Genomic DNA, 15,992 nt, shown 5'->3' on the forward strand with positions numbered 1-15,992 from the left:
AGAGACAGAGCACTGGGGGACAGGCAGAGAGAGACAGGAGACACCAAATCCAAAGGAGGTTGTGGGCTCTGAGCTGTCATCACAGAGCCCAAAATGGGGACCAAACTCATAGACTGTGACATCATGACCTGAACCAAATTGGGTGCTTAACCAATTGAATCAGTCACCCAGGCACCCCTGGAGTAAGAACTTCTAAGCTGGAAGCCTAGATAGGAGTTGAAAAAATGTACGAAAGACTTACCAAGTTAATTAGTAGACCAGGAATATAGAGATATATGAAAAGTTGTGAAACTTGAATTTAAATTAAGCATTTTTTAAAAATATAGGGCTCCTTGGTGGCTCAGTCAGTTGAGCAGCCAACTCTGTTCATTGTCTCAAAGTTCGGAAGATGAAGTTTCACTGTCAGTGCAGAGCCTGCTTGGGATTCTCTCTCTCTCTGTCTCTTCCCTGCTCATTCTCTCTCTCTCTCTTCCAAAATAAATAGATATTTTTTAAAAAGCATATTAATTGATTTTGATAGTATCAGAGAAAAATTAAATTACATTCAATGGAACAAAAATTACTGACACTGGAGTTCTAAAAGACACAATAAGTCCAATGGAAATTAGTGGCATGATACTTTACTGTACACTGACAAAAATCCTTTGTAAGGATAAGATGAAAAAAGACATTTTCCATAAACAAAAACAGAGATTTTATTACAAATGAAATGCTACCAAAGGAAATTTTTAAGTAAGTAGTGAGCAGAAGAAAATAATATCAAAGGAAAATTCTAAGATACAAAAAAAAGAAAGAAAGAAAGCTATACTATTAACGTATAAGTCTAGAGATATTTGTAAAAACAATATAATTGAGTCTTCTGTGGGTTTCAAAAATAAAGAAATAACCAGTATAAAACCAGCATAAAAATGTCAAGGCATGTGTTTGACATTTAAGTACCTCAGGTTCTTGCTTTTAGGGACATTAGTAAGGATATTGACTAATTTTGGATTTTGATAACCTAAAATTAATTATAAAATATCTAAAATAACTACAAATATTGAAAATAGAATGTATAGCATTCTAATTAGTACAAAATATAGATTTAAGAAGTTACTCTGGGGGTGCCTGGGTTGCTCAGTCAGTTAAGTGTCTGACTTAGGCTCAGGTCATGATCTCACAGTCTGTGAATTCATGCCTTGCATTATCTTTCAAGCCACATAGAAATGTAAAATACAGAGTGAAACTTGAAGGCTATTAGAAGAAAATGGAAGAATACTGTCTCGTCTCTACTATAAGAATTTTTTCCTTTCCATTAAAGTTGTACCCTATATTATGGCAAACCAGCTGTGATTTTGATGGCTCAAAAACAGTTCTTTAGTAATATAAATATTATCTTGAGCAATAGATTGCAGCAGGTAGTGTGAGCTCAGAATTGACTCTATTAATCGTAGTTGTGATCAAATAATTATTCTTCACAGCACCATTTGAAAATGTGCCCAAATGTAGAAAATAGCAACTTACCTTGAATACAATAGGGACTTTTGATTTGCATCTTAAAGTCGAGAATTCTATTCACTTTGTTATGGCATATATTCTATATCTCTATTTGAATTATAAATAAATAAAAAACTAAATTTAGCTATTCAAAAAGTTTGTAGGATTTGTAAGGAAGAACACTACACACTAAGAAACAAATGCTGCTAGAGGGGTTCAAGATGGCTGTGTAGAAAGTTCTTCAATTTACCTCCTCCTATAGACACAAAAGTTTTACCAACAATATATTAAAGAGACCTAAAGACCAAATAAACAGAGCCTCCACAACAAAGGATAAAAGGACATCAAAATTGGTAGGAGAGACAAAAACATACTCATGCCAAAACAAAACCAAAACCAAAACCAAAAGCCCACAAACCACCGCAGGCAATGAATGCAGAAACAAAGGGATCTCAAAAATATGGAACTTTTTCCCAGAAAAGTAAGCAGTCTGTGCTCCACACCAAGCACTTCAACCCATAGATCCTGCACAGGAGAGATGAGCAACCAAAATGCTCATCCTCTGAAAATAAACAGGAATTATAGGAACTCTAGGGAACAAAGAACCTGGTCTGAAAAGACTCCCACGCAAATTCTCTTGCACTGATCCTTCGACAGAAATACCGGTTTGCAAATTACCTAGACCATATGTGAAGGACACCCTCTTTTTAAATTTAAGACATGTACCAGAGATGCAAGAAATCATTTAGGTTGTCTCTGAGGCAGAGACACCAGAGGGTGCCATTTTTATGATCTCATTCTTGCTTCTAATAATGGCAATAGTGGGAGCCATTTGGAACTCTTCCTCTTACCTGTTAGCACTTGAGGGTGTACCCCACTGAATGCTCTGCTTACACCCCTGCTATAGCTTTGTGTCATAGCTGGGTCAAGCAAGATCCCCAACTTATACTTATACTACAACTGCATGTCACAAGCAGGTCAGGCAAGAGACTTGTTGCACAGTGTGAACTTCAACAAGGAGATAGAAAATACATATAAACAAAGAAATAAACAGAAGTTACAGCACTGAAGAACACAATAAATTAATTGACAAATACACTAGAGGGGTTCCACAGCACACTGGATGAAGCAGATGAACAGACTGGTGAAGTGGAACACAAAAAAATGGAATGCACACAGATTGGCAAAAGAAAAAATATTAAAAAATAAAGTATTTTAAGAGAACTTTAGGACAATATCATATATAATAACATTCACATTATAGGGGTCGCAGAAAAAGATAGAAGACTAGAAAGCTCATTTGAAGAATTAATGGCTAAAAATTTTCCTAATCTGGTGAAGGAAACAGACATTGATATTCAGGAACCCCAGAGAGTTCTAAATAAGAAGAATTCAAAGAGAGCCATACCACGACACATTAAAATTAAAATGGTAAAAGTTAGGGGCATCTGGTTGGCTCAGTCAGCTAAGTGTCTGACTTTGGGTCAGGTCATTATCTCACAGTTCACAAGTTCAAGCCCCACATCATATTCTGTGCTAACAGCTCACAGCCTGGAACCTCCTTCAGACCCTGTGTGTCCCTCTCTCTCTGCTCGTCCCCTGCTCACATTCTGTCTCTCTGTCAAAAATAAACATTTAAAAAATTAAATAGTAAAAATTAAAGGTAAAGAAAGAATCTTAAAAGCAGCAAGGAAAAAAGTTGTTACATACAAGAGCAACCCCATAAGACTATAAGCTAATTTTTCAGCAAAATAATTTGCAGGCTAAAATGGAGTAGCACGACTAAAGTATTGAAAATAAGAAACTTCCAAGCAAGAATTCTCTTGCAATATTATGATTCAGACTGAAACAGAGATTAAGGAGTTTTGAGATAAGCAAATCTTAAAGGAGTTCATTGCCAAAAATTAGCCTTACTAAAAATGTTAAAAAGATTTTTCTAAGCTGAAAAGTAGTACACAGGTAAATAATGATTTTGCAAAAGTAAAAATTTCAAATGAAAAAGTAAATGTATGGTAAAGATAGTAAGTCAATCATTTATAAAGCAAATATGAAGGTTAAAAGACAAAAGCAGTAAAATAGCTAAAACTACAATAACTAGTTAATGGATCCATTAAAAAACATGTAAAATATGACATCAAAACATAAAAAGTGGAGGAGGAGGAGTAAAAATGAAGTTTGGAAATTTTTCAAATTTATGTTCCTATGTATGGAACCACACATGATTCTGAACAACCAAGGTAATGTGAGGAAGAAAATCAAAGTTGAAGGTATCACACTTACTGATTTCAAACTATACTACAAAGCTATAGTAATGAAAAGAGTATGGTTTGGTATAAAAACAGACATGTAGATCAACGGAACAGAATAGAGACCCCAGAAATAAATCCACACATATATGGATAATTTATAACAAAGAAACCAAGAACACACAATAGAGAAAAGGATATCTATCTCTTCAATAAATGGTGCTGGGAAAACTAGATAGCTGCATGCAAAAGAATGAAACTAGAACCCTATCTTACACTATACAATACATAATAATTTACTCAAAACTGATTGAATATTTGAGTGTAAGGCCTAAAACCATAAAAATTCCTAGTAGAAAACATAGGCAGAAGCCTTCACATTGATCTTAGTGATGTATTTGTGGATCTTATGCCAAAGGCAAGGGCAATAAAATAAATAATAAATAAATGGAACCATATCTACTTAAATTTAAAAATTTTTTAAATTCTTCATAGCAAAAGAAACCAAAAGACAGTCCACTGAATATGAGAAGGTACTTGCAAATCATATACTAGTAAGGGGTTATCAAAATATATAAAGAACTTGTACAACTCAATAATAAAAAATGCAAGCAAGCTGATTAAAACATAGGCAGAATATGGAGTATGGAAAATAGTATACAGGTTCCTCAAAAAGTTAAAAATAGAACTACACTATGACCCAGCAATTGCACTACCAGGTATTTACCCAAAGAATACAAAAATACTAATTCAAAGGGATACACATACCCTGATGTTTACAGCAGCATTATCTACAATAGCCAAATTATGGAAACAGCTCAAGTGTCAATCAGTTGTTGAATGGACAAAGAAGATGTGGTATATATATGTGTGTATATATATTTGCACATATATATATACATATATAATGAAATATTACTTAGCTCTAAAAATGAATGAAAGCTTGCCATTTGTAATGGTATGGATAGAGCTAGGGTATATTATGATAAGTAAAATAAGTTAGTCAAAGAAAAACAAATACCATATGATTTCACTCATGTGAAATTTAAGAAACAAACAAATGAGTAAAGGGGGAAAAGGGGAGAGAGAAGCAAAGCAAGAAATGGATTAACTATAGAAAACAAATTGATGGTTATCAGAGGGGAGGTGTGTGGCAGAATGGGTTAAATAGGTGATGAGGATTAAGGAGTACAGTTGCTCTGAGCACTGAGTGTTGATATAAGTGTTGAATCACTGTATTGTACACCTGAAACTAATATTACAGTCTGTTAACTAACTGGGATTTAAATAAAACCTTTAAATAAAGGGTAGTGTATATAACAGACACTTTTTCCAAAGATGACATACAGATGGCCAATAGGCACATGAAAAGACGTTCAATATCACTAAGTATTAGAAAAATGCAAATTAAAATTAAAATGAGATATAACTTCATACTCATATCTATTAGAATGGCCATTATCAATAAGAGAAGAAATAAATGTGAGAGAGAATGTTAGGAGAAGGGAACCCTCACACACTTTTGGTGGAAATAGAAATTGGTATAACCACTATACCACACAACATGAAGATTTCCAAAAAAATTAAGAATAGATCTACCAGGGATGCTTGGATGGCTCAGTTGGTTAGCATCTGACTTTTAATTTTGGCTCAGGATGTGATCTCAGGGCCATGCGGTCAAACCCCACGTAAGCTTCTTTGCTGGGCATGGAGCCTGGTTAAGATTCTCTCTCTCCATCTCCCACTGTCCCTCTCTTCCCTCGTTCTCTCTCTCTTGCTCTCTCTCTCTCTCTCAAAAAAGATCATCTACCATATGACCTAGCAATTCTACTTCATGGTATTTATCCAAAAATTATGAAAACACTAATTTGAAAAATATATATACCCCTATGTTCACTGCAACATGATTTTTAATACCCAAAATTAAAATTAAATTACAGAAACAGCCTACATGTCCATTAATAGATGAATTGAATGGATAAAGAGGATGTGGCTTATATATACAATGGAATACTCCTCGGCCAAAAAGAAAAGTGAAATCTTCCTATTTGTGACAATATGGATGAAATTAAAGGAGATTATGGTAGGTGAAATAGGCAGAAATAGAAAAAAATATTTATCTTATAATATTGCACTCATATGTGGAATCTAAGCAAACAAACAAAGATGAAAACAAACTCATAGATGCAGAGAACAAACTGATGTTTACCAGAAAAGAATAGGACTTAGATATAGGCAAAATGGGTAAAGGGGGTCAATTGAATGTTTATGGATGGTAACTAGACTATGTGATCATTTTGGTGATCATTTTATACTGTGTACAGATGTTGAATTACAATAGAGTATACCTAAAATGTAATATTACATATATACACCAATTCTACTTCAAAAAGGTCAATGCCAATTAGTTTTTGAAAGCACACACAAATATATAATTATAGAAACTGATGAGCAATAGTGCTCAAATTCAAAGCATTACTGATAAAATTTGGAACTATGTAAATATCTTTCATAACCCAGTGTAAGTACACATTATCATTTCAGTGTATAATGTGGTTAGGTGAGAAAAATGTTTTTAAAAAGGGAGGGGTTATATTGAAAAAATATGTTCAATAAGAACTGAGGACAATTTCATTATATATAAAATTGAAGATACTGATGTAGATATTTTCCATGGCTCCTATCATAACTAAAGTTTTATGAGTTTTTTCAAAATGTGTATCTAAGTGGCTCTTACACATTATGAAAAATGATCACTTTACACAGCGCACTATGAATAAAGAGCTGGTTATTATTAAGTAGAAGGAAAGACTCTATAAAGTATCTCTATAAAAAGGTGCATTTAACCAGTCCAATGAACTATGGTTCTGCTGACTTTTTTTCCACTAGGATAACTTTAATGCATGCTGGAAAAGGTCACAATTAAATGTTTGATCTCCTTAACTCAATGTTAATTTTTGTAAATTCAGAACAAGCCAGAAAATGGCATATTCTTTCTCTGTAATTCGTATGTTAACCAGAACTCCTAGAACTTCATTGAGGAATTATAAGTATCTCAGAAATTCTTTCCAGGTAGTACAATTTTAGTGAATAAATAGATCAAATCTATTTCCTCTTCTTGCTGACAAGAGTTGTTAGCAGAATTTGTACTGAATGAACATTATTGCTATGCTATCTGGAGTTAGTATAATTTCCAGGAAGCTCTAAAAATTCTGGGAAGCATATATGAATCTAAGGAGAATTTCAATTTCTTGTTGCTGGTGAACTCTTGCTCAGCTTTTTCTATAATCTCTAATCTATAAATTACCAAGTCCAAATGATTAGAGAAAGGGAAATTGGGCACTCCTTTAGTACCTCTGTTATATTGGAATTTCTTCTCCACTAATATTGACTCATACTCAAAATGTTGAAAATTTCGGCAGCCTCATGAGAATCATAAATGAACACACATTCTGAATTCAAACTGCAAATCATTGTTATTTAAATATCAAGTGATTCCAAAACAGAATATGTACTTAGTGATTATTTATTCATCACTGAATAAGACCAAAATAATTTTGATGCAGCATTTTTGTTATTATTGATTAAAATTCCATATTGTTAAATATTTATCTGAGTATAAGTAGATATTAGAACACCTGTAGTACATACGTTTTGGTATATTACTTTTTATTGCATTCTTCACCAAAAAAATGACTGAGAAAAAGAGTTTTGTATGTGTGTGCATGTGTCTATATGTGTATGTGAGTGGATGATTAAAAATACATAAATAAGAGAGTAAAAGATTAGACCTCACTGATTATTATGGTATAGCAGTCATAGGTTTCTCTGTGAGACGGCATTAATAGAATATTATTTTTATTGCAGGGACATTTATTATTTTTATGCAGCCTCTTTATAAATATAATCAAGATTTACATTTCAAAATGTATACAAATGACTTATTTGCTTAAATAATGTTTGTGGGTTTTTTTGTACCAATGAATCCTGCTTTCCTCCTATAATGGTTGGAACAGTATGTTGATATGCCACAGTATGAGATGTCATGGGGGTCAATGCACCATTTTCAAGGTAGCATGATTAATACCATGCTCCTTGTCACTTAGACAAAAGTTCTTGGATTCAGGTTTTGGGTGCTACATAGTGCCACATAGAATTCAGAAGGTCTGGATGTATTAAGTTAGGAGTGTTTGATTGAAAGTGGGGACCACTGTTTATTAGGAAGATGTATAATTTCTGAGAACAGAGAATGTGAAGTTGTAAACAGAATTGAGCTATATTTGCTTCACAAAAGCAAAATAAACATTAAGACATATATCATCAAAGCCATGTTTAAATATAGATCATTTCCAGAAATGATCATAGTTAAATTATTATTTATTTAATACTAAAAACTAAGAAAATAATTCACTTAATCAACACAGAGTATACATTGAATCAGTACTTTGATCTTGGTCTGAGCCCTTAATAACATAAAATGAAAAAAAAACATAAAATGATAACTAAAAGATTTATTCTTTTTTTGGTTATTTCTATGGGTTCAAATTAGATGTTATGTTCTACTATCAATACTTGTGATGACATGACTGATAATTAAGGCAGTGATACATTTCTAAATTAATTGGTTATCACAGTAAATAAAACAGAAAAAAATAAATTCTTAATGTTGGGACATATCCAATAATTACTCCTGCTTTTGGGCCAAAAGCCAGGTTATCCTTCCTAGTAAAAATTTGGACAAAATTAGTAAGACAATAGTTTTCAAATTTGAGGTAACAGATATTAATCTGTAAGAGAAAAAAAACAAATGAGGTAAATCATACTTTGTTGTCTAGAGAGAATTTCCAGGCAGCAGTGTAGGAAAGGAAAATATAAACAGATTTTCACAATCTCTGTCAGTGAAAAAACAGAGGTCAGGGTTGGGGAGACCAAGACAGGCAAAATGTGTAGGGCAGAGTACTGAAGAGGAAAGAGCTGAGTGAACACACACACGCACAAACACACACACACACAACACGTATCCAAGAACATCAGAGGCTTTCCCTCAAGTCTTCAGTTGAATGTTGATCAGTGAGTTCTTGTGAAATATTTGTCATATATAATTGTTAAAGCCAATAATTAACTTTCAAATTTAAGAAACAGGAAAGCAAACAAAGGCAAATTAAGACCAAATAAGTAGAAGTGAATTATAAAGATAAGAATAAGAATTATTAAAAGAGACACCGCAGGGGCACCTGGGTGTCTTACATGGTTCAGTGTCTGACTCCTGATTTTGGCTCAGGTCACAATCTCATGGTTCATGAGTTTGAGCCTTTCATTGGGCTCCAGACAGACAGTGTGGAGCCTGTTTGGGATTTTCTCTCTCTCCCTCTCTCTCTCTGACCACTCCCTCTTTCTCTCAAAATAAATAAATAAACTATAAACAATAGACAACACAAAAATAAGAAAAAATAAATGTGAACAATATTACTTCTTGAAATGATCATAATGATAGTTCTCTAGCCCTACTGACTGAACAGAGAGGGGGGCAGAGAGAGAGGATAAAACTTACCAAATAATGAGAATAAAAGATAGCACATCAAAAATCATTCTACACATTAATATTAAAGGCTTAAATTCAACAATGTAGGTGAAATAGACATTCATTACCAAAGCACTTATAAGAAGTGATACATAAACTGAGTAGCTTCATATCTACTAAAGGAATTGGATTTGTCATTGAACATTTTCTTTGAAGAAGAAATGTTCTTGATGTTTTCTCTATTAACTTATTCAAAATTTACTGAAGAAAATTTTGCACATAATTTTATGTGAGGGCAAAAATTCCCTAATATTAAACTAGAAACAGAAATTCCAAGAAAACTGTAGATCAGTATGTCTCATGAAAATGACAACAAAAATTCTTGACAAAAATTTAATAAATTATATTTAACAATGTACAAAAAAGTTTAAGACCTCAACGCCATGTGACATTTTCCCCAGGAATGCAAAGTTGACAGATAATTTGAAAATCAATATTATTCACCTTATTAAATATTTTTAAAAGTTTGATTATCTAAACCAGTGCAATGGAGAGGGGGAGAGGGAGATAGAAAAATGCAATGGCCAACAAAGAATTACTAGTGTCTTTATGTACAAAATCCAGAAACAAGTTTGTCTATGTAGGAAATCCTAAAGAACCAGAAAAACATTCTAGTTGTGTACAAAGTCAACATATAACAACTGATTCTTTTCATTGTTACTAGTAATGATCAACTGGAAATAGATTTTAATTAATATCATTTATAATAGAATTAAAGACATAATATACTAAAATACATTTGATAAAAGAAGTGAAGTCCAGTAAGTTGAGAACTACAATATATTCCTGAGAAAAATTAATGAAGTTCTAAATAAAGGGAAAAATACACTTTGTCCATTGTTTGGAATATTTCACATTTCCTTAAAATGTTAATTCTCTTTGTAATGCTCTAGAGGTTCAACACAGTCCCTATAAAACTTTCAGCAGGCTACACTGTAGGAATTGATGAGTCCATTCTAGCGTTTACATGGAGGTGTAAAGGACCTAAGTTAGCTAAATAATTTTGAAAAAAACTGAAGAACTTAGACTATCTGATATCTAAATTTATTACAAATCTACAGTAAAGAAGACTGTATGATTTGGCATTAAAAAAGACATCTAGATAAATAGGAAAGACTAGGGTCAAGAAATTGGCCTATATATATGGTGTCATTGACTTTTGACAAAGATGCCAGACAAAGCAGTGAAGTAGAAAATCTTTTTGCAAAAACTAATGTTGAAACAATTGGATGACCATATGCACAAATAAATAAATGAATACATAAATAAACACATATGTACATACATAAATAAAAGAATATCTGTTATTTCCTCACATTATTTATGAAAGTTAAATCAAAATGGATCATTGACGTAAATAATAAAGCTAAAACTCTTCTTGAGGAAAACTATTAACTAAGGATAGCACACATAGGGGCGCCTGGGTGTCTCAGTGGGTTAAGCGTCCGACGTCACCTCAGGTCATGATCTTGCAGTTCCTGAGTTCGAGCCCCACACTGGGCTCTGTGCTGACAGTTCAGAGCCTGGAGCCTGCTTCAGATTCTATGTCTCCCTCTCTCTGACCTTGTCTCTCTCTTGTCATACTCTTGTCATGCTCATACTCTTGTCTCTCTCTCTCAAAAATACACATTAAAAAAAGAAATAAAATAAAATAAAATAGTACACACAAAACATTGAAAAAACGTATTCAAGGAAAGACAGAAAAGTAGGAGGAGCAGATTGAAACGTGCCTGTGGTCTAATGAAGGAGATTTATGATTAATCTTAGATCCCAGGGGTCAGGGATCGGCAGGAGAGTTATCTGTCAACAAAAGTGCTAGGGATACTATTTCTGTACCTCTCCCTTTGTCCCCAGACTAGCTGGATGCTTGAATGAGTCAGTGCTAACTTTCCCCATCTACTTTGCTGGCACCATGTGTCCTGCTCAGAATTACCCTGCAGATCCACCCCATCAACGAGCCCTCCTCATCACACCTCCTGCCAAAGTGGCTCTTGCTCCATCATATTCAGCAGGCAGCCCAAGCCAGGACATGTGCCACTCCAAAGTAACTCCTGCCCTGATGAGGTGGGGAGAGAGAGCCCCAACCTTTAAAGTGCCTATAGTTGTGGTAGAGAGACTAATTACAGACAGCTAGGCTGAGTGTCAGCACCACCCACCAGTGAGCCTGCCGTGGCCACAGCCAGGCTTCTCAATATAACAGGGACCAAACCCTGCCTAGTGCACCGACAGGAGGCAAATCAGGTCATTGCATCTGACTGGACACAATTGTAGCTCAGACACAACATGAAGGCACACAAAGCCCACACAGGGAACACTTCTGGAGTAACTGGTTCTGGTGGCTGGGGTGTTTGCACTATAGGGCACTACAGGACCTCTTCCGCATAAGGCTACTACTTTCAAGATAAGATTTTGCACCTGACATAACTAATACATAGAAACAAACAGCCAGTTAGATAAATGAGCACACAGAGGAGATACCTGAAACGAAAGAATAAGACAAAATGACAGTAAAAGAACTAAATGAAGAAGAGGGCAAGATGGCGGAGAAGTAAGGAGCTCCGTACTTGCACTCGCGCCCGTACATCACACAGAAAAGATCTGAAGCCATTGGAAACCTTACAAAACCTGAGAGATTAGNAAAAAAAAAAGAACTAAATGAAATGGAGATAGGCAATATACCTGATAAAATATTCAAAGTCATAATCATAAACTTACTTGTTGGACTTGAAAAAGGGGGATAAACTCAGTGAGGACATAAAAAGATAGAAAATATAAAAAAGAACCCATTAGAACTGAAGAATATAACTGATGTGAAAATACACTAAGGGAATCTATAACAGACTATAGGCTGCAGAAAAATAGATCAGTGATCTGGAATACAGAGTAATAGAAAGTCATCAAGCTGAACAGCAAAATGAAAAAAAGAATTAAAAAAAAATAAGAATAGATTAATGGAACTCACTGACATCATCAAGACAAATAGCATTTATATTATAAAGATAGATCCCAAAAGGCAAAGAAAGGGAGAAGGGGGAAAAAACTTACTTGAAAAAATAATAGCCGAAAAATTCCCTAATCTGAAGAAGGAACAGATATCCAGGTCCAGGAATAACAGAGAGCCCCAAAAAAGATGAACCCACAGATGCCTACAGTAAGACAATATAATAATTAAAATTGCAAAAAGTAATGATAAACAGAAAATCTTAAAAGCAACAAGTGAAAATAAAACAGTTACAAGCAAGTGAAACCCCATACGGCTCTTAGCTGATTTTTCAGCAGAAACTGTAACCCAAAAGAGAGTAGCATGATGTATTCACAGTGATGAAAGGAAAAAGCAAAACAAAATAAAACCTACAACAAAGAATACTCTACCCTGTAAGGTTATCATTCAGAATTGAAGGAGAAATAAAGAGTTTACCAGACCAAAAGCAAAAAAAAATAGTGAAAGGAATTCATCACCATTAAATTGGTCTTACATGAAATGTTAAAGGGAATTCATTAAGTGGAAAGGAAAGGCAATAAATTTTGAAAAGCAAAAGTTGTATAGACAAAAGCAAAATATACTAGAGTTGGTAGATTAAAGTATAGGAGTTAAAACACAAAAGTAGTAAAATCAATTATATTTATAAAAATTAGTCAAGGAATGCACACATATAAACAAAGATGTAAAATATAACATTATATCCATAAAATGAGGAGGGGAAGTAAAAATTTAGTGCTTTTAGAATATGTTTGAACTTAAGCAATCATTAACTTCTAGGCTACTATACATATTGGCAACCATATATGCTATTATACATAGGATATTTATTAGGAACCCAAGAGTAATCACAAATCAAAAACCTATAATAGATAAGAGAAAGGAATCTAAGCATAATACTAAAGAAAGCTGTGAGACCACAAGGGGAGAGATCTGGAAAGAAAAGAAAAGAGAAGAACTACAAAAACAACCATAAAACAAAGTAATGACAATAAGTACATACCTATCAATAATTATTTTAAGTATAAATGGATTAAATGCTTCAATGAAAAACATAGCAAGACTGAATAAACAAAAAGTAAGATCAATCTATATGTTGCCTACTGGAGACTCACTCTAGACCTAAAGACACATGTAGACTGAAAGTAAAGGGATGTAAATATATATTCCATGCAAATGAAACCAAGCAACCAACCAACCAACCAAATAAATAATAAAAAATGAAGGCCAGAGTAGCAATACTTGTATCAGACAAAATGAATTTTCAAACAAGCACTGTTAGAAAAAACAAAGATGTCATTACATAATAATAAAGGGGTCAATCTAACCAGAAATTATAACAATTATAAATATCTATGCACTTAACAGTGGAGCATATAATTCATAAAGCAAATATTAACATAAAGGAAGAAATAAAGGGAAAATAGTAATGCAATCATGATAGGGGACTTTAACACCCCACTTACATCAATGGATAGATAATCCACACAGAAAATCAACAAGAAACAGTGACTTTGAACAACCCATTAGACCAAATGGACCTAAGATACACAGATATAGAGAACATTCCATTCACAAACAGTAGAACACATTTGTTTTTCAAATTCACATGAAATTTTTTCAGAATACATCACGTTAGACTGCACATTAAGTGTGAATAAATTTAAAAGATTAAAATGATAGGAAGCATATTTTCTGACCACAAAAGTAGGAAATTAGAAATCAATTACAAAAACAAAATCAAAAACAAACAAACAAACAAAAAACTAGAAGAAATGCAAACAGATGGTGGCTAAAAAACAACGAATGGGTCAATGAAGAAACCAAGGAGAAAATTTTTAAAAATATATGGAGACAAGGGGCATCTGGGTGGCTCAGTTGGTTGGGCATCTGACTTCAGCTCAGGTCACAGTTTCACAGATTATGAGTTCAAGCACCACATCAGGCTCTGTGAGGACAGATCAAAGCCTGGAGCCTGATTCAGATTCTGTATCTCCCTCTCTCTCTGCTCTTCTCCTGCCTGTGCTCTCTCTTTCTGTCTCTTTCTGTCTTTCTCTCTCAAAAATAAATAAACAATAAGAAAATACATGGAGACAAATGAAAATGAAAACAGAGTAGCTCATAATTTTTAGGATGCAGTAAAGGCAGTTCTAAGAAGGAATTTATAGCAGTACAGGTCTACCTCATGAAACAGGAAATGTCTCAAATAAACAACCTAACATTAGGTTAGGTTAAAACTGACTCTGAAATAGAACATTTGAACAGATTGATTACTAGTAACAAAATTGAATTGGTAATCAAAAAACTCCCAACAAACAAAAGTCCAGGTGAATTTTAGCAAACATTTAAAAAATGAATACCTGTACTTCTCAAATTACTCCAAAAAGTAGAAGAGGAAGGAAAACTTCCCAATTCATTCTTAAGATACCAGAAAAAATAAAACTATAAACCAATATCTCTGACAAGCACAGATGTAAAAACCCTCAAAATATTGGCAAACCAAATTCAATAATGCATTAAAAGAAAAATTCACCATGATCAGCTGTTTTTTTTTNACCCAGGCGCCCCTCAACTGTTTTTGTTTTTTTTTTTTTATAAGCATGCAAGAAAGGTTCAATATTTCAAATCAATCAATGTGATACATTACATTAACAAAGGAAAGTATAAAAACCATATGATAATCTCAATAAATGCATAAAAAATATTTGACACATCAGTTCATGATAAAAACTCTTAACAAAGTGGGCTTAAAGGGAATATACCTCAACATAAAGAAGGCCATATAAAAAATCCACAGCTAACATCATCCTTAATGAGGAAAGACTGAGAGCTTTTCCTTTAAGATCAGTAACAAGCCAGGGATGTCCATAGTCATCACTTTTATTCAACACAGTAGTGAAAGTCCAAGCAATAGTAATCAGACAAGAAAAAGAAATAAATGTTTTCCAAATCTGCAAAGAAGTAGTAAAACTTTCACTATTTGCAGATGATATGAGACAATGCATAGAAAACCCATAAGGCTCCACCCAAAAACTGCTATACAAATTTAGTAAAGTTGCAGATTATAATATCAAGCTACAGAAATCTGTAGCGTTTCTATACATCAATACTGAAGCAGCAAAAAAAGAAGGTAAGGAATCAATCACATTTACAATTGCACCAAAATGAATAAGATACCTAGGAATAAACCTAACTAAATAGGTGAAAAACCTATACTCTGAAAACCAGAAAACATTGATTAAAGAAGTTAACAATGACTCAATGAAATGGAAAAATATTGCATGCTCATGGACTGGAATGACAAATATCATTAACATGTCTATATTACCCAAAGCAATCTACACATTTAATGCAGTCCCTATCAAAATACCACCACCATTCTTCACAAACCAGGAAAATACAATCCTAAAATTTATATGGAATCACAAAAAAAATCAAAACAAAAAACAAAACCCTTAACAGCTAAACACCTTGAAGAAGAAAATTAAAGCTGGAGTCACCAAATTCTGGACTGAAAATTATATTATAAAGCTGCAGTAATCAGAACAGTATGGTACTGGCATAAAACCATACAAATTTGTCAGAAGAAAAGAATAAAAATGCCAAAAATGAACCCATGATTATATGGTAAATTAATATTCAACAAAAGTGAAATTAATATCCAGTGGGAAAAAGACATTCTCTTCAATAAATGGTGTTGGGAAAACTG

Source organism: Crocuta crocuta, unplaced genomic scaffold (genome assembly GCF_008692635.1).
Source record: "Crocuta crocuta isolate KB4526 unplaced genomic scaffold, BGI_CrCroc_1.0 scaffold83, whole genome shotgun sequence".
Classification (NCBI taxonomy): domain Eukaryota; kingdom Metazoa; phylum Chordata; class Mammalia; order Carnivora; family Hyaenidae; genus Crocuta; species Crocuta crocuta.